Here is a 19,049-nt window from a genome sequence, read left to right on the forward strand (position 1 = left end):
AGAGAGAGAGAGAGAGAGAGAGAGAGAGAGAGAGAGAGAGAGACAGAGAGAGAGAGAGAGAGAGAGACAGTACTTCCTGTAGAAGTAACAAGACTTTTCCCGGGGCATTTTGTCATACATCTGAATGGGAGGTGTCCACAATTCACACTATTGTTTCGCTTTTTGCAGTCAAACAAGACAAGGAGGGTCACGAGAATGAGTTCCTGGCCTACTATCTTGCAGAATTTAAACCTTTCAAAGAAATCACAACAACAACAAAAACAACAACAACACAAGCTGCCTGCCCCTCGATGCAAAGTCCCACGAGACAGCGCTCTAAATTTCAAATATATGCAGAGAAATTTACATAGTACAGAGAAAAACCTCCCGGCGCTGGACAGAGAGTTACAGATTTTACTATTAATTCACCCTTGAAGGAGGCAGTATGAGGTTACAGGTCTGTGTGATGAGAACACATCCAATCGCCGCTGTGACCATCGTCCTTGTTTGCCATCTGGAAAGAGCGAGGCATCTAAAACTTCATCAAATCCCCCCGCGGACCTACCGCTGCACTTCCAGCTTCACGGCAGGTCAAAAAACAGCCATCAAATGTTTCCAATAAATGCCTCTGATGGCTGTTTTCAGATCAGAGCCGGGGCGACTGATGAACGACTTTTGCCAGAAGCCATTAAAAGCGGTACGTGTTAACAACACCGACAGCAATTAACATCTTATCTCCTTCCATCAGGCTCCGCAATGTCATTAACAAAGGTTAGTTTGAACGAATTCACAGAAATGTTTTAACCACCGGCGAAATAACCCGCTGATTTAATAACAGCTAACTCCTGAGATTGCCTGTCCAAGGCTGTTTTATGGAGGCAAAACAATGTGTTTACCAATTTACCGCTATAGCTGAAGTTCATCTTAGTTCACACACATTAGTTTTAAAGCCACAGAGGAAAACAAAGTTTTGAGAATCCTACAGCGACGGCCAACACACTTCAACATTAGCTGTAGAGATTCATCACAGAAGAAAAGCCTAATCTCACGGGAACGAGTATTTAACATATTTTACGTGGTGTCTTATTCGTATTCATCTGAAAGGTGTATTGGGATTATCAGTAAAAAGAAATAATGAAGCCATAACCATCACTGGCACGAAAGCAGACTCAACTGAAAGGTACAAATGAGATTCTAGGAATTCATACGAATTTGCGTCTCGTAAAACAGTTACGAATTGCCGTGAGATTGTGTTGAATGTGATTACCACGACCTGCAAGAGCTGCGATGCAAAAATGTGATCATTTTAGTATGAGAAAACCAGATTTTATGAATCGAATAAACAACTGCTTATGAGTTCATTTTTGTTCAATTCAATTCCGTTGAATACAATTTTGCATCGCGGCAAAGCAGCTTTACAGAAAATACCTTTTAGCAGTGTAGAAACAAAAGAAAAGTTGCATTTGGCAGATGCTTATATCCAAAGGTACACACTCTTAAAACTAAAGGTGCTTAAAAGGTTCTTCACAGCGATGCCATAGAAGAACCATTCAGTCAAAGGTTCTTCAAAGAACCATCTCTTTCTTACTTTTTTATCATCTCAAGAACCTTTTTCCACCACAAAGAACCTTTTGTGACACAGAGAGGTTAAAGGTAACCAAAAGGTGCTTCTATGGCATCAAAGAACCTTTTGGAGCACCTTTTTTTAAGAGTGTACGGTGCATTCAAGATAGACATTTTGAAGAGTTCATTTGAAAAAACAAAATAAATCATGTTTTTTAATTCCAATTAATATCAACCAAAGTGGAGTTGGGTTGTTTTGGTTAAGTAATAATAACAAAACAAAAAAATACAGCTACCTAAAACAATAAAACAGAATGAAAACATGACAACATCATAAAAAACATGATTTTTGAACATTTTTGCAATGATCTGTTTTTGCAAACAAACTCTTCATTTGTTTCCGTCTGTTTTTAATTGGGATTTAAAGCCCCCACCTTTTTGTTGCTAACATGTGGCTCTACCTATTATACTACAAGAAAACTTGTTTTTCTTATTTTTTATATTGAAACATTATAAAATACACAGCTATTTTTGCAATTTTACAATGTTCTAAGGAGCATACACAGCATTGCACACTAAACAAAGCGTCAGTCCTGAAGTGAACAGAAGTGAGTGATAAATCACCTGTACTGCTCGATCACATCTAACTCTGTCTGATAAATGACATTCATTCTTCCAGAAGGTATCCTGAACTTATTTAATTTGTAGGAGAAGAATGAACAATTGAACGTCATGCCCTACTTCACAAGTCCATTTCACTCAACTAGGCTGGCCAGTCACAGAATCAAACTGCACACTTCCCAAACGGGACAAATCTTATTCCCAAGTATTATAAGCATTGATTTGGGAGCTGTGCGTTTCATAACGCATAATCTCATAATAAAAGCATTCCACTTTTGAAGTGTATTCAATTCATCATCAGCTGTATGTGACAGTTTTAGAGTTGCTGCCATGTTTTGTTCTGCTCTTCTGTGAGTCCTCATGTTTGTCTGAAATCACAGCTCCCCCTATTGACGCCTGCGCAGAAGGTAAAACAAAGACTTAAATGAGCAATGCATGTTTCGGTTTCAACCTGAAAAAGATCCAAAGAATCAGAATGACTGAGGAAAATTCCTTTCATTTCGACATTTATGCCATGAAGGAGTGGTGTTTGCTAAGAAACAAATAAGACTGTTGAAACGCATGAAGAGTATACTATGGAGGTGTAAAATTAATATAGATTGTAGAGGTAAAAGAATCTGGATTTGGGTAAATGTGATGAGAAATGTTTGAGTTTATATTGAGATCATCAATAATATCGACTTTTGATTGCAGACTTGACAAATCTGAGCTCAGTTTGACACATTGCTGACATCTCTTCTGAAACTCGACATTTGTGAGATTTCTGTTTTTTTTTCTCATGAGAAATATCTGAGACACAGATGAGATTTAAGCAACGTTTCCATTCGCTCTCCATTTAATCTGATTGATTTCTAGGAGAAATAATTAAGATTTTAATGAGATCTCATCTGTGATTTTTTGGGGCGTTTTGCCTTTAATTGTACAGCATATTGATAGAGAGGACAGGAAGCGAAGTGGGAGAGAGAAGGGGGTGGGTTCGGGAAAGGACCACGAGACAGGAATCGAACCCGGGTCGCCCGATGTGCAACCGCTCCACATGTCGGAGCACTGCCCACGAGGCTATCGGCTCCGACTCATCTGTGATTTTTAAAGTAAAGTGGCAAATACTCTAAACCTACCAAATTTGCGCAGTAATCGGCCACCTAGCAACCACTAAGAACCCCCTAGCAACAATACTAGCAAGGTAAAAAAAAGCAACATGGCAGACATTAACTTCAAAGATGTAAAGTTTTTGTTTTTTTAGTTAAACCACACCAGTGAAAATAAAGTTTGAAGATCTTGCGGTAATTGACTTGGTGGGTCTCTGTACTAAAGGAACACGGCCATGGTCATAAATCCTGTAAGGTGTGTGATACACACTTACGTTTCCTCTAGAACACAAGTTCCTGACACTTTTGTTGGGTGTAACTCATGACCTCCGTTCAGGTTCTTACGTTACTCTGTTGAGGATCGTGGCATGATAGCGCAGCTGTATAGAGGATGCAGATATATGAAGCATCCTTCCCTAAAAGCTCTAATGATAAACACAATGAAACAGGACGTGGGAGTGACACGGCCAGCTGCCTTCCAGGAACTCCTGGAGTGGAAATGATGCATTTAAGAATGTTGCCACATGACATGAATATTATTCAACGTGCGTTAGAACATCTTTTAGTTAGGCTAATATAGTAAAAAGGGCTCGAAACACAATCATTTACCATGAACTGAGAAAATAAACAGGTTCAAATCTGTATTCACTAGTATTTAAGGCGGGTATTTAGACAACATAGTTCTCAACTAAAAATGGAAAACTTTTTATGCATTATGGCTGTTTATTTATACGACCTTTTTCATTATTTTGGCAGCCTGAAGATGCAAACGTTTGCAAGTACGGCTTTTAAAGTGCAAGGTTTTGAAAAACGTGTCGATTACAAAAAAACTCAGTGATGTCATGCATTTTATGTGTTATAAAACAGTGGACGGTCGCCGACTATTGGCCTGGCATGCACGATACCGTTTTAAGTAATTTTGCTAAGATCCACGTGTCGACCATGTGTCGATTGAACAAAACTTTTCAAAAACGCAAAGGACAAACCTTTTTCGGTTTTCTGTACATCATAGTCGTGTAAACTCATCCTGAGAGTTTTAAAACCACAATCACCAGCAGCACATCTGTGCCGATCCACAGTACATCAACACTTCTGAGCGCCAGCAGGCTATAATGTTCTAAAACAGCTCTCAAGTTTAAAAGCCGCAGCTGAGTAAACGTCGTCAACGCCATCCAGTATATTGTTTAAGAGCAAACACTAATTATAAGTTACACACGAGAGGAAGCGTCGTCAAAGCTTTCAATGAAAGCTGCAGAGCTCCAGTTAAAGTGCTGGTCATGTGACGTCCATCACAGACGCCCGGTGACACTGGGATTGTACTGGTGATTACTGGCTGCTGCGACTAATGATAGCACTGAGACCAAAGCTACAATTAGCATGGTGCCCTTTGAAGTGCCCTTTGGGCAGCACACTACTGACGGGCCGATGTCTGCTGTGGCTGGTTATCTGTAGGGTTTGGTTTGTTTTTGGAGTATTTCAGGACATGAGAGTCACTTAAAATAGCATTTCTACTTTATGATTTTGGGTGAAGGGAGGGGAGGTTTTCTTTTCCTTTGGCCTAAATGTGTGGTTCTTTATTTGAATGCGTTTGAAGCACAATCAGGAAACCAAATCTCAGCTCAGAATAAACAGAAAGATAAGAACATTTTGCAATGAGGTTCTTTAGTTAATTTGATAACGTAATACCCATCATGAAAGAAGTATAAGTTACTTTTGTTCACCTAACTACATTAGTTCATGTAGTATGAAGGAATATGATTACACGTGTGTATTCACTAAATGAACCTATAGTAAAATAGGCTTTAATAATGCTTTAAATCATCATTTATTACAGTATACACATGCATTAACAAATCAAACTTAAAGTGTTTTTAATCTACGTGAAGGGCTCTTTTATACCTCGAGGGTCTTCACAGAACTCTGCGCAAGCGTGCTTGGCAAAAACACAAAAACTTGATCCAAACAGTCCGTGTCAGGGCCGTGGGCGCGAGCCAGTGAAATGACTTCGTAAGGCGATGACACCACGGTAAAGGACACAGAGAGTGACTAAACAGCGGGAAGTGATGAACCGACATCAAACCTGCAAAAAATAGAGACCTGCTGACCATCACCATGAAAACTATTCGGTGCAAAGGCATACTTTGATAGAAGGTGTGATATGAGAGTCTAAATTAAAATGTGCAGAGCTATTTGTGTTAGGATGACAGTATGCTTGTGGGTCTAAACCAGAAAGATATAGAAGTTATTTAATTGTGCTAGAATTGTGCTTATATATTAATAAAAAAAAGGCTGATTTGGTTTATGACATAATCAATAGTACAATGCAATGTAAGTCGCTTTGGATAAAAGCGTCTGCCAAATGCATAAATGTAAATGAACTTGAATGAGACAAATGAGACATGACTCAAAATATCTTCTTTTGTGTTGCACCGAAAAGAGAGTCATATACAGGCTTTGAAACAATAAATGATAACAGAGTTTTTATTTTTGGGTGAACTATCCCTCTAATAAACATTTACAAACAAGCACGCACGGTCAAATGAATTTTGAGGAATAAAATATTTTAAAATGGCTAAAAAAAAAGAGTTCATCGTTAAAGCTAAAAAAACAACAACACATTTATATGACTAAAATGAGTCGTCAGGGGTTTAACTTGCGATAAAAGAGTTCTTATACAAGTCTGGTCCGTTAAATTTTGTGTGTTGTTTGTTTTCAGCTTTGATGGGAATGCTGATAGGAATGGGTTTTCATGCCAGTGTGTAATTTGGAGTGAAAGCTTTCAAAGCTGCTGAGACTATAAACAGCCTCCTATTATCAGCCCGTTCACATAAACACAAAGCTTTTCTTCTGCCTTATCATAGCAGAAACACTGGCATGGGTTTTTAGGGACATTTAAGTCACAGGTGCACGTGAAAGATTCAAATATTAAAGCTGTATTTCTTTAAATCATCTCAATTCTTTTAAAATACACTCTCTGATACTATAACATGGCGTTTCTAAGATGCAGCAAACAAAATATTAATATCCACGTCTTTCCTTCCAGTGCCAAACGTACAGTGAGTTAATGGAGTGATTTACTGCGGTGAACGTTGTGGCAGCTGTGCCTAAACGATCCCTGGAGGCTGTGAATTTCACCCATTAGTTCTGCGCTAGTATGCCGACTTACAAGAGCTCCCAGTAACTGCCTCCAGATAACAGAAGCATTCACATGAGAAATGAAGACACGCAGAATGAATAGATGCCCTCAGCGAAAGGGCCCATGAAGGAGACAACTCAGTATTGTTTTATACAAAATAACCAGCACAAATGGAAACCAGTGATATTTCAGCGTTGTGTGCGCTGGGAACCAGTTTGTTGGACAAGTTCTTGGCTGTGGTCAACAAAACGTGCAAAGACAAAGAAATCTTTAATCAAGGGAACCAGAGTTTGTGGTCTTCATTTGTAGGGGCAGTCGTGGGTAGGGGCAGAAGGTTGTATGTTCATTTTATTAAATAAACAATTTATTGAACGGGTGCTGTAGTTTGGTCGCATTTAAAGAATTTAAATTCAAAATATTGCAGAGCCAAGTTTAGCCATGTAACGCTTTTCTCGGTTTCTTTTGATTGTTATCACAAATAATGTACAGGCACTCTATTTTTTGTAAATGTGTACTGAAAGTTAAGGGCAGTCCACGAACGCTCGCATGCGCAGTAATGTTTGTTTGTGGGGTTTTTTTACGCTTGTTTATGTTGTCACTTTGAAACTACACTCACCTAAAGGATTATTAGGAACACCATACTAATACGGTGTTTGACCCCCTTTCGCCTTCAGAACTGCCTTAATTCTACGTGGCATTGATTCAACAAGGTGCTGAAAGCATTCTTTAGAAATGTTGGCCCATATTGATAGGATAGCATCTTGCAGTTGATGGAGATTTGTGGGATGCACATCCAGGGCACGAAGCTCCCGTTCCACCACATCCCAAAGATGTTCTATCGGGTTGAGATCTGGTGACTGTGGGGGCCATTCTAGTACAGTGAACTCATTGTCATGTTCAAGAAACCAATTTGAAATGATTCGAGCTTTGTGACATGGTGCATTATCCTGCTGGAAGTAGCCATTAGAGGATGGGTACATGGTGGTCATAAAGGGATGGACATGGTCAGAAACAATGCTCAGGTAGGCCGTGGCATTTAAACGATGCCCAATTGGCACTAAGGGGCCTAAAGTGTGCCAAGAAAACATCCCCCACACCATTACACCACCACCACCAGCCTGCACAGTGGTAACAAGGCATGATGGATCCATGTTCTCATTCTGTTTACGCCAAATTCTGACTCTACCATTTGAATGTCTCAACAGAAATCGAGACTCATCAGACCAGGCAACATTTTTCCAGTCTTCAACTGTCCAATTTTGGTGAGCTCATGCAAATTGTAGCCTCTTTTTCCTATTTGTAGTGGAGATGAGTGGTACCCGGTGGGGTCTTCTGCTGTTGTAGCCCATCTGCCTCAAGGTTGTGCGTGTTGTGGCTTCACAAATGCTTTGCTGCATACCTCGGTTGTAACGAGTGGTTATTTCAGTCAAAAGTTGCTCTTCTATCAGCTTGAATCAGTCGGCCCATTCTCCTCTGACCTCTAGCATCAACAAGGCATTTTCGCCCACAGGACTGCCGCATACTGGATGTTTTTCCCTTTTCACACCATTCTTTGTAAACCCTAGAAATGGTTGTGCGTGAAAATCCCAGTAACTGAGCAGATTGTGAAATACTCAGACCGGCCCGTCTGGCACCAACAACCATGCCACGCTCAAAATTGCTTAAATCACCTTTCTTTCCCATTCTGACATTCAGTTTGGAGTTCAGGAGATTGTCTTGACCAGGACCACACCCCTAAATGCATTGAAGCAACTGCCATGTGATTGGTTGATTAGATAATTGCATTAATGAGAAATTGAACAGGTGTTCCTAATAATCCTTTAGGTGAGTGTATATAAACGTATGTTGCGTCATAAACAGATTCCAAACTCATATAAATAAAACTTAATTCAATGGATTTAAGCAGCAACTTTGTCTCAGATGTTTCTCCTGAAATGATTTATACAACAAACAAAAATTGACACAAAGGAGACCAATTTTTATAAGTAATTTCAAGTACAAGGCTATAAATTATAAAACATGTTCATGTTCAGTCAATTCGGTCTTTGTAAAAAATTATTAAGAAAATTTTGAAAATTGAAATTGCACACTGTCTAGTCAAATCTGAGGCCGGACGGAGACATCCCACATGAAAAAAATACAGTAATATACTATAGTTTTTACTACAGTAAACTGTAGTATATAATAGTAAATAGCTACTACACTTTATTATTTACTATAAGAACGTAAAAATACTGTGGATTTTTACAAAAGTTTTGTAATGTAAATACTTAGGCATCCTACATGATTTTTATGGGAGTGTTGAGCTCAAAAACAAAGAGAGAAGGTTTTGTCCAAAACACTCACGAGTACTCGGTTTGTTTCTGCATATTTTTATTGTCATCTGTAAGTGTATGCTATACATCTATTATTCCTGAAAAGTTAAATTGATGATTCACCTAAAAATGAAAATTCTTTCATCATTTACTCACCCCCATTTTAAACCTGTATGACTTTCTTTCTTCTGCAAAACACAAAAGAAGATATTTCGAAGAATGTAACCGAACAACGGCGGTACCCACTCACTTGTATTGTATGGACGGAAAACCAATGCCAAACCAAAGTCAATGGGTACTGCCGGTGTTCAGTTAACAACATTCTTCAAAATATCTTTTCTTTTTGTGTTTCTTCTGCTGAAGAAAGAAAGTCATACAGGTTTGAAATGACGAGAGGGTGAGGAAATGATGATTTTTGGGTGAACTGTCGATTTTCAGCAAAGAGAATATGTTGACATGCAATTTTAAATAATGAGTGTGTGTACAGTATGTATTCCGAAGTATGAAGGTGGAAGGTATGTGTGGGTTTGGTTCTTCTGGGTGGACACACTTTGGCTGTGCTTCTGTTTCCTGTTGGGAGTCTGTTCTGTGCACTGCCAACTCATTTTCTCACCTTACTTTCATTTGACATGCTAGAATGGAATGCAAGGGCAGGGTGTGTCGCCCACCCTCCAGCAGACAGATGAAAGAGAGACGAGAAAAAGTGTCCGCATGCACGCAGGGGAGGGTTAAGAAAACAAACTCCGAACAAACGGCTTACGCTAAATCCACAAACTCACTCCTGACACCACTTTACAGGTCACCCGGTTCTTCCTCAAGATGTGTTTTACTTTAGATAAGGCATTTCTTGAACAGGGCGATGCAGAAAATCCGCAGCGGCTAAACAACTTTTTAAGATGTACAATACATGCGAGTTTCCGAATCAGCCTTACTTAAAGTCCATGTGAAATAAAAAAATGACAATTCTTCTTTTTTCATGAAATATTGCAGTGTTATAATAAATAGCTTATCAATATGGGTAATTTTCTTTTTAAAATCCATGTACCCTCATAATCTTCAGTTAAAATCTGAAAATGCACTTCCGCCCTGAAATGACTATCCATCTCAAATGACGTAAATTAGACGGCTTGGACGAAGCATCTGTTAACTCCTCCCCTTCAGTCTGCGGCTAGTTTCATTTCAAAATGCAACAGCTATTTTTATACATCCAATCAATTTGCAGTGAAAAACGCAAGCCATGCCCACTAATTTTCGCCTTTGAAATTCCTTTTCAATCGGAAACAATCGCAAATTCCGGTTCACGGGGACTTTAACAAACTTTGGCAGGTTTTAATTACAGCTCGGGCATGCACGTGGGGCTTTCTTTACCTGGAAAATTCCCTTCGACAGTTTCTATATGAAGCAAACGAAAAGATACGAAAGTGAATTTGCGCATCCAACACATTCTAAACAGGGCTCAGATGCACAGCTAAATGACCTCACGGGCCGAAACGTAGCATTTATTTGGAACACATTTTTTGGAGCGATAATACAACCATACTGTAAAACCAATCCCTCCAAAAGCTCTGCTGTTATGAACAGAAAGAGAAGAATATTCTAGGGTATTGTTTAGCACCTCTTCACATGTGCAGCAGACGTGTCGAAAGTCACCGGGGAGCTCATGAGTCATGGCTCTTTCTCACATTCAGCTCACGGCGTCTCCCAGAATCTAACCTGCCGTGACAGCAAATTAGATTCTCGGAATAATCAATTCAGACAGAAAGCAACACTTCAAAACCTCAAAAATCTAATCAGTGTAGGAAACGCTCAAGGCCCTGGTGAACACAGCGACTCTATTAGCGCTTCGTAACTTTCCTTTGAGGTACGACAGGTTCACAGGTCGATAAGGCATTTGGCAGACACTTTTATCTGATAATTCAGAAGAATTATGTGCATAATAAATGACTCTGATCATTTAAGAGCATGTCTTGAAGAACGTTGGTAAGCAAACAACATTGGCCCGCATTGACTTTCATTGTATGGACGTAAAACTGAGACTCAAATATCTTCTCTTGCGTCCCTCTAAAGAATATATCATATAGAGGTTTACAACTACACGAAAGGAATAAATGATGACAGAGCCACAGGCATGTTGAGATTCAGTTGTGTCTACATACTGCAGGCCAAACATAAGGAAATGAGGGGTCTCCTAACATTAGTGCCCTATGTAGGGAGCATCAGCTCTCGTGACAGGCTGGCATGGCTGATTGACATCATTTCCTGTCTTATCTATAGGTAGAATGCATGCAACAGTTCTCTATTGACGTCACCATCACTTAAAGGGGTGCGTCCTCCCTAGTGTGACCAATCACAGAACAGCCACAGGAAACAACAATCACTTGTTAAAATGAGACTTTTGAACTGATAACCAGACAAAATAATACAAGAATATCTGTGTGCGCGTTTGTGTGAGAGAGATACAGGACTCGTGTGTCTCTGTGGTTAGGGGTTTCCTGTGGGGGAAGCTTTCCTACATTAATCAAATCTCTATCATTCGTGTAAATCGCTTTTTCTGCTGTTTATACTTCCTTCTTGTAAGCGTGATTGAAAAATCAGATAAGCACACAGGTTGCAAAATGCTCACGTGTAGCAATTGAAAGCACAGACACGTTGGCTTGTTTTAAAGCCTAACACTTTGGCCCTGCACAGCACAGATTTGACATCTACATTGATGCATTTGGAAGACCAAATGCCATTTAAGATAAATTGTATCAATGTGTCCTTTTGCATATGGACAACATTTTCTACTCCAACAAATTATCCCCTTGAAAACATGTGTTTTTCTATTCATCAGTCATGTTTTTTGGGCTCAGGATGTCAGCTGTTAAATCATTAGCTCACAGCGGACAGCACTGTGCTGTGCACAACATTATGCAGAAAACCTGTAATGTTTTTCTTTAGTGCTCCTGCATACAAGAGATCATTCGCTTGGAAGAAAGTGTCGCTTTTTAGCTAAACGCACGAGTCACAGTGTTTATACCGCAGCCAAACATATGCAGAAATTTTGTAAGATTACATGTGAAATACATGCAGAGCTGATTACATGAAAACATACTGTGGTATTTACTGCGGTAAACTGCAGTAAGATTCCCTGATACTATAGTGTTTTTTAACTTTACCATAGTAAATATTAATAACGTATAAAACAGTATTTATTACAGTTTGCAAAATGCTACAGAATACTACAGTATATATTAACAAGTGTAGTAAATTACGATAATATACTATAGTATACTATTAGTATAATAATAAAGTTAATAATAAAGTATACTATAGTATTTGCGTCAGTGTTGCAATTTATTATAATAATATGACAGAATAATTAAATTAACAACGAGTAGTAATTCAATATACCACAGTATACTTCAATTAATTATGGTTAACAATCGTAAATAATAAAGTATACTATAGTATTTACGTAAGTGTATCCATTTATTATAATAATACTAAAAAATAAATAATTTCACAAGTAGTAATTCAATATTCCACAGTATACTTTAATTAACTACAGTTTACTCAAGTAAATAAATGAAGTATACTATAATATTTACGCCAGTGGATATATTTATTACAATAATACTACAGAATACTGCAGAATAAATAAATTAACAACAGGTAGTAAATTATATTTCATAGTATACTTCAATTAACTACAGTTTACTCTAGTGATACTGCAGTGTTTGAACTTTACCATAGTAAATATTAATGGACAGTAAACAGCAGTATTTACTAATTAATTTATTATCAATTCCGTTAACATTACAGAATACTACGATAATATATGACTATATTACGATAATATACTACAGCATGCTACACCATTTACAACAGTTTACTATAGTAAATAATAAAGTATTCTACAGTATTTTAGTTTATCATTTTATTATAGCAGTACTACCAAATAAATGAACAAAGAATAGTAAACCAACTACAGTTTACTATAGTAAATACTACAGCATACTAAAGTATACAGTATTATTTCATGCAAGTGCTAACACACATATTCTGGTCTGTAGCTATGAATCGTCCAACAATATACTGTACATCTACAGGATAATTTATTCACATCCAATTTATGAGCCTTACAGCTGCTCCTGATGCATCCTGTGGCTTAATGCATCGATTAGCCACTCCATAAAGCTCCCAGAAAACATTTACGGCTATACAGTATGTTGACAATATGTAATTCCTAAATAACCACCGTGTTGTCTCTGTGAAAATTTCCCTCTCACTTTGACGTTTTCTCCTTCATTCTTGGCAAAAGAAAGATGGTAGTACCAGCTGTGCAGTTGGCATCGCTTCACTGTGCTACTTGGATGGGAAGTAGGAAGTGCTTTTGATTGGACGAGAGGGCGGGGGGGGTCTTGAGGAAGTGAAGGTGGTGGGATTAAGTAAGAGGGCGGGGGGTGGATGGGCATCCTGAAAGACCAACAGTCTGTTAAGAGCTCTCAAATGAGAACTCTGGGGAAAAAAAGTCCCGGTGTGGGCTTCCTACCGGAGAGAGCGAAGCTGGAGAACAATGATGTGAAACGCAGCCAACACCCCGCGTGTCCTCCGCTGCGGTCAGCATCCATCAATACTGCGCTGTTCTGGCTCGCACGTCCCAACGTTTCATGCCAAATCAGACTTGTGCAATCCTCGGGAAGACGCTGCACCTTTAATCAGATCTGAGTAGATTTTAATACACATATCCAGAGATAAGAAGCATCTCACAGATGAGTCCAAAGGCGATGGCACATTCCCCAACGCCGCTGTGACGGCTGCAGGTTCGACCTGTTAAGTCTTGCGCTGAAACTGTAAAGCAACCACACACGCTTGAATTAAATGCAACTGAGAAGCTAAAGGAAGAGTGAGATGTAGCTGCAGAAAACATCTCATACTTTAGGTTGGAGACGTCATTTTAAAGGTATGCGGTATACACTAGCCTCAACACTGTATACTACAGTGAGTAAAGCATCACTTTTATTGCCGCACATCGTCTACAGACATGAATAAAACCTCAAATGGTGCACACAACAATGCACCGGTGCATTTAGAAGTGACTGGATTTACATTTTTCACCTGGCAGATGATAACAACTCCATAGACTTGCATTTAAACAGCTATGTGCAGAACATTGTGATGCGCTTTTCACTTATTTTGGCCAAGAGTAGGCAAGCACCTAGCAACCACCGTGAACACCCTAGCAACCACAGACAGCATAATACAACGACAAAGGAACTGAAAGGCTTAAAACATAAGACAACAATACACAGTGACCCCAAAAAGTAAAAACACAGGCCACAGTTTAAATCATCTTGCATTTGAAACCAAAACATGAAAGTGGCATGCAAACAAAAATCAAACGTGGTTTTATTGTGGCAAAAGCAGAGCTATTGAGAGAATATTCAAAATCAACCTTTTAGAACCTTTTAAGCACCTTTATTTTTAAGAGTGTATGTGAACTTGACTTCATATATCCACTAAAAGATCACATTGACATTAAAAATGTTGAAGTTAGCTCTGAACGAATGTCTCGCACATGCCACTTGGTTTAACATTTTATCATCTAACAGGATAAATGATTGCATATTAAATTCAACCTAAAGGGAAAAACAATCTCATCATTTACTCACCCTTATGTTCTTCCAAGTATGACTTTGTTTCTTCTGCAGAACACAAAATAAGATATTTTGAAGAACGTTGGACACAAAACCACTGAGACATTTCTCAAAATATCTTCTTTTGTGTTCCACTGAAGAAAGTGTAACATGAATTTTTATTTTTGGCAAACCGTCCCTTAAAGTGCTTGAATATTTTAAGAAATCAGTGCATGACTGTTAACTTGAGCAGTCCTATTTCCTGAAAGAGTCGTGTGGACGTGCCGTACATACCAAACCGCTTTAATTCATGCAAATAACTGGAAGGCTTTAGGTGCACAGCAAGGACGCTCTTCTGCAGGGCTTCCTCATTCTCGCACACACTTTCCACGCCTGAAGCTGTCTAGCCATTTATTTTTATCCGTCAGAAGCCGCCGTGTCCTTTCAGCATTTCCGTTTGCATTGTTTGCGTTGCGGAAACAGCGTCTGAACCCCGATCGCTCACGTGGGCTTCACTTTCATGAAAGCATCTTCATGCTATTCTGGGCCCTGGAATCATGTCATTCATCACTGGAAATTCATACGCTGGAAAACCACATGGATATTAACAATGCTTCTTCCTCCAAATACTTCCTATCGGTTACATGCAGGTGGGTCAAATTTAGACCCAGCAGGTCTCGTAGTTTCACAGTATTGTCTGTCACTAGAACGTGTCTCATCACCACTGTGTGTGTGTCTAGGGTCACGTTCTGAAAGAAATGAACCGGTGTTGTCTGATGTAAGAGGTCAGTTACGAAATTTCTTTCATTGGGAACTTTGAAATGTTTTACAATAGACAAGCAATCGGTTATTAATGAAAATAAAATAAATAAAAAAACTCCTAGACATCAATGGGATTAATTAATTTGGGATTAAATGTTGGGATTAAATGGGATTAAAGATATTTCTCCCTCTCACAAAGGTCTCCGTCAATTTTAAAATGCAAAATCTGTTCTTGGCCCTTGAACACATTTCTGATGTTGATTTTGCATATTCGATACAACAAATGTGGCCCAGTCTGAAACTTTGTCTACACAGTACTCAAAAGAGACAAAATCCACAATGCAGCCCATTAAACTCACAACGGCTTTTATATCCAGCAGTTTGTATCTCTATCAAACTAAATTCACATTCTCTGGAGCGTGTTCACATCTAACTGTGAGCACTTGAGATGAGACGAACACTTTGAAGGGCACTTTATTATACACAGCAAGTAATGTAGTGCGAGAAGACACCCCAATGAGTGATGGACAGTCACCGTGTGAACGTCGAGTACCTTGATATTCTGTGCACGTGTAGGCAGAGCCCAGAGAGGAAGACAAGAAGACATTGGCAGTCGCCTCACGTCAGCCAGTCTGCGCAGCAACACGGGGGAATCGTGACGACGGACCAATCGCTTGAATGAAGGTAAAGAGCCTGACTTGATTCATGAAAACCTCAAACAGACCGGAAACAGTCCTTCTTATTCCTGGAACATAAAGGCAGTGATGCTCACTTAAACACCCTAGCAACCAAACAGAACACCTTAGCAACTGCATCATATCAAATAACAGAGAATATTTCCCAAAGCCTAGCGCTCTGTTCTCAGATCAGAAAGCTCAGATGCATTTCTGAACAACAGAGGTGAGAACAAACCCCAAATCCCAGCATGCCCGGTTCGTCTCGCAGGTTTTGTGATCTTCATCTTGTTTGATCAGCTTGATGGAAAAACGATCCGCCGCACGAACGCCCTCAAAGGCCCTTTGAAGTGAAGATGATACATTGTGTCTAGTGTGTTATCCAAGAGCACAAAAATGACCCGCTCTCTTGACAGTTTTTCTGCGTGGTGACTTTGGCACAAAGCGTGAGATTTTCCAAGGACAGAGTGCAGATGGCCAAACGGATCGGAAACATATGCAATACATTATATAACTATTTATACAACCAACCAACCAACTGTAGACCAAAAAAAAGGGTACAGTTGGCCAATGTAGCTAATAAATATATTGCATTTCCTTTAAACAGCTAAATAAAAATATTCTTTAACTTTGTGACACAAGAAGGAACTGAGAAATACTGTAATGGCACATAATAATGAGCTCAGTCTTTGGGAACATTTATTGCCCTGCTCTAAATAATCTCATCAAAAGACCAAAACACGAACAAACTGAGATGTTTACATCATATCTCTGTTTATGATTTCATATCTGAGACCTAAGAATAGACTTCTGAAGAACAACTTCATATCACAAAAAGAACAAATAACAGCAAATGCTTCGAATAAAATGGTTTTCCTACAGCAGCGTGACGTGAAAGTCAACATAAATCCCATTAGAAACCTGAGTCTCTGTTCTGAAATATTCAAGCACACTGCCGGTATGAGATAACAGCTGATAAACATCTCGAGTAAACATACAGTAGATCCTTTAACAAATGGCATCATTTTAACACTGATTTTACAGAGATCACAAACCCTTTCTAAGCACTTTATATCGACACGTGTTTGTGTTGTGCAATCCATGACACTTGATTCAAGATATGATAATATGACAATATTAAAAAAATTCCAATACATGACTAAATTTGGTTGAGTGTAACTATAAAATTTGGCAATTTAACTGAACCATCTGTATGTAAATTAAAACATTATGTAAATTAAAAGTTGTATGTAAATAAAAAAATGGATAGGTATGTCACTGAAAAACGTAACATAACATTAACTGGAAGGAATTAATCAATCAAAACCTTAATAGAGAGATTCTTAGGACAGTAAAAGCAAAAAAAAATGTTGTGTGTATAATTCTCATATTTTGGAATTTTAACCAACAGTATTAAACATATTGATGTATTAACAACAGTATTAATATATTGGAAGAAAAAATGGTGTAGTTCTACAGTATGTACATTTGTTTTGTATCACAATTGATGATTACACCCATAATCCTGTACGATTTCTGCATGCAACACAAAAGAAATAACCTAAAGAAACAGCATTTGTATCAAGTTCACATTTTCTGTCCCTTTCATATAACTATCAACAGTCCTTAATATGCTAAATCTGAACACAATATTTATTTCTGAATGAACTTTTCCTTCCCTCAAATAACTTCACAGCATATATTCATAACTCGAGTACACGGTTCGGTGCTGTTCAATGAGCCGCTGGTCGAGCCTCATTAAGAGCCATAAAACACATTGTGGGTTTGAAAGGTGAGAAGAAATCGGATTAGCAGCTCTGATCGAGGCGTTCCATGAACATGAAGCTTTCGTGACCGTAAGAGCTCATGCAAACGAGAGACTGTGACAACATAAATCACATCACAGGTTTACTGATCACCTGCCGCAATGTTACAAACGTTAGTTTATACAGCACAAATATTTCAACGGATCACAGAAACGTTTATACAGGAACGCACGGGGAAACTGGCTCGGCTTCTGTGGATGAAACATGCAATTTGCATTTTGATACCGTTATTAAAAACATTCCATCGAAGAGATCCAAGCAAATATATCAGAGCCAACTAGAAGCAAAAGTCACGTCCGTAACATTTAAAGCCTGAAGCATAAAGGCAGTTCTGTTAAAACACATAAAGCCTCAAATACACTACAAGATTTGCTCAGATTTTCAGTCTGGACTTGTCGCAGAAAGTCTGTGCCAGTCTGCAGATTTCATCAGTTAGTGTGTTTCCATCTGAAACTTTCAAAAAGTCTGCAATTGTATGATGTCTAGTTAAAAAAAATCTGTTCAGATTTGAAAAGTCTTGTAGTGTATTCCAGCCATAACAGTTGAGCTGGTATGGGTGGGATTTAAAAGCAGATCTTTTGTTAACTTTCGTTGAAAGATTCAATCTCAAGTCTTTTGTTTCTCAAATACCCCTTTGTTTAAAAACAAATATCGTAAATATGTAAAGTGGTTGTTTTAGTTCAAGAATATTTTGAAATATCAAAAGAGAATATGAATGGCTGAAGTGCTAAATTCAGTCAATTCAGACGTGTGTTTCATGTGAATAATCTAAAGATTTGTTTTCACATGTGTGTGAATCGTTCTCATCTTTTGCGTCCATTCAGATGCCCACAAAGCGAATAAATCATTTAAAGAATAAATCTGAGGATGTCTGAGTACACGGGAAGTGAGAGTGTCATCCAAACGGACGGCAAGATTGAAAAAGCACTTTCGCATTTACACATTCAGAGAGAAAAACCATCTGCAGGTCTCTAAACAGACACTGGGTTTTCTCTATTATATGTTTCTCTATTATATGTTCGAAGCTCATAAATATGTTTCCGTCAGTAATAATCCTGAACTTAGAGAACAAACCAAACCATCAGCATCGTTTAATAATTCAGATTTAACCTTCCGTTCCAACTTTTAAAACACCTGACCTTATGCAATTTATATTCTGAGATGAGTAAATCTTATTTTCTATTCTAGAGTTATTAAGATGTCAGAAACATGCAGCTTTCAAGCAACGGCATATTACTTCAGAAGAAAATCATGCGCCCATGGACACACGGTTGGCACAGTACGGCATGAGCTTTACGCTTTTGCAAAACAAGATAAACAACTGGAGCGGTGGATCAATGTGGGCATGTGAGGGTTTCGATTACAGGTAAGAGAGTAAATGGATCCCGGAGACAGCTGCCTGCCCAACACCAGTGAGAGAGAGAATGAGAGAGAGAGAGAGAGAGAGAGAGAGAGAGAGAGAGAGAG

The sequence above is a fragment of the Triplophysa rosa genome, linkage group LG22, assembly GCF_024868665.1.
Source record: "Triplophysa rosa linkage group LG22, Trosa_1v2, whole genome shotgun sequence".
Classification (NCBI taxonomy): domain Eukaryota; kingdom Metazoa; phylum Chordata; class Actinopteri; order Cypriniformes; family Nemacheilidae; genus Triplophysa; species Triplophysa rosa.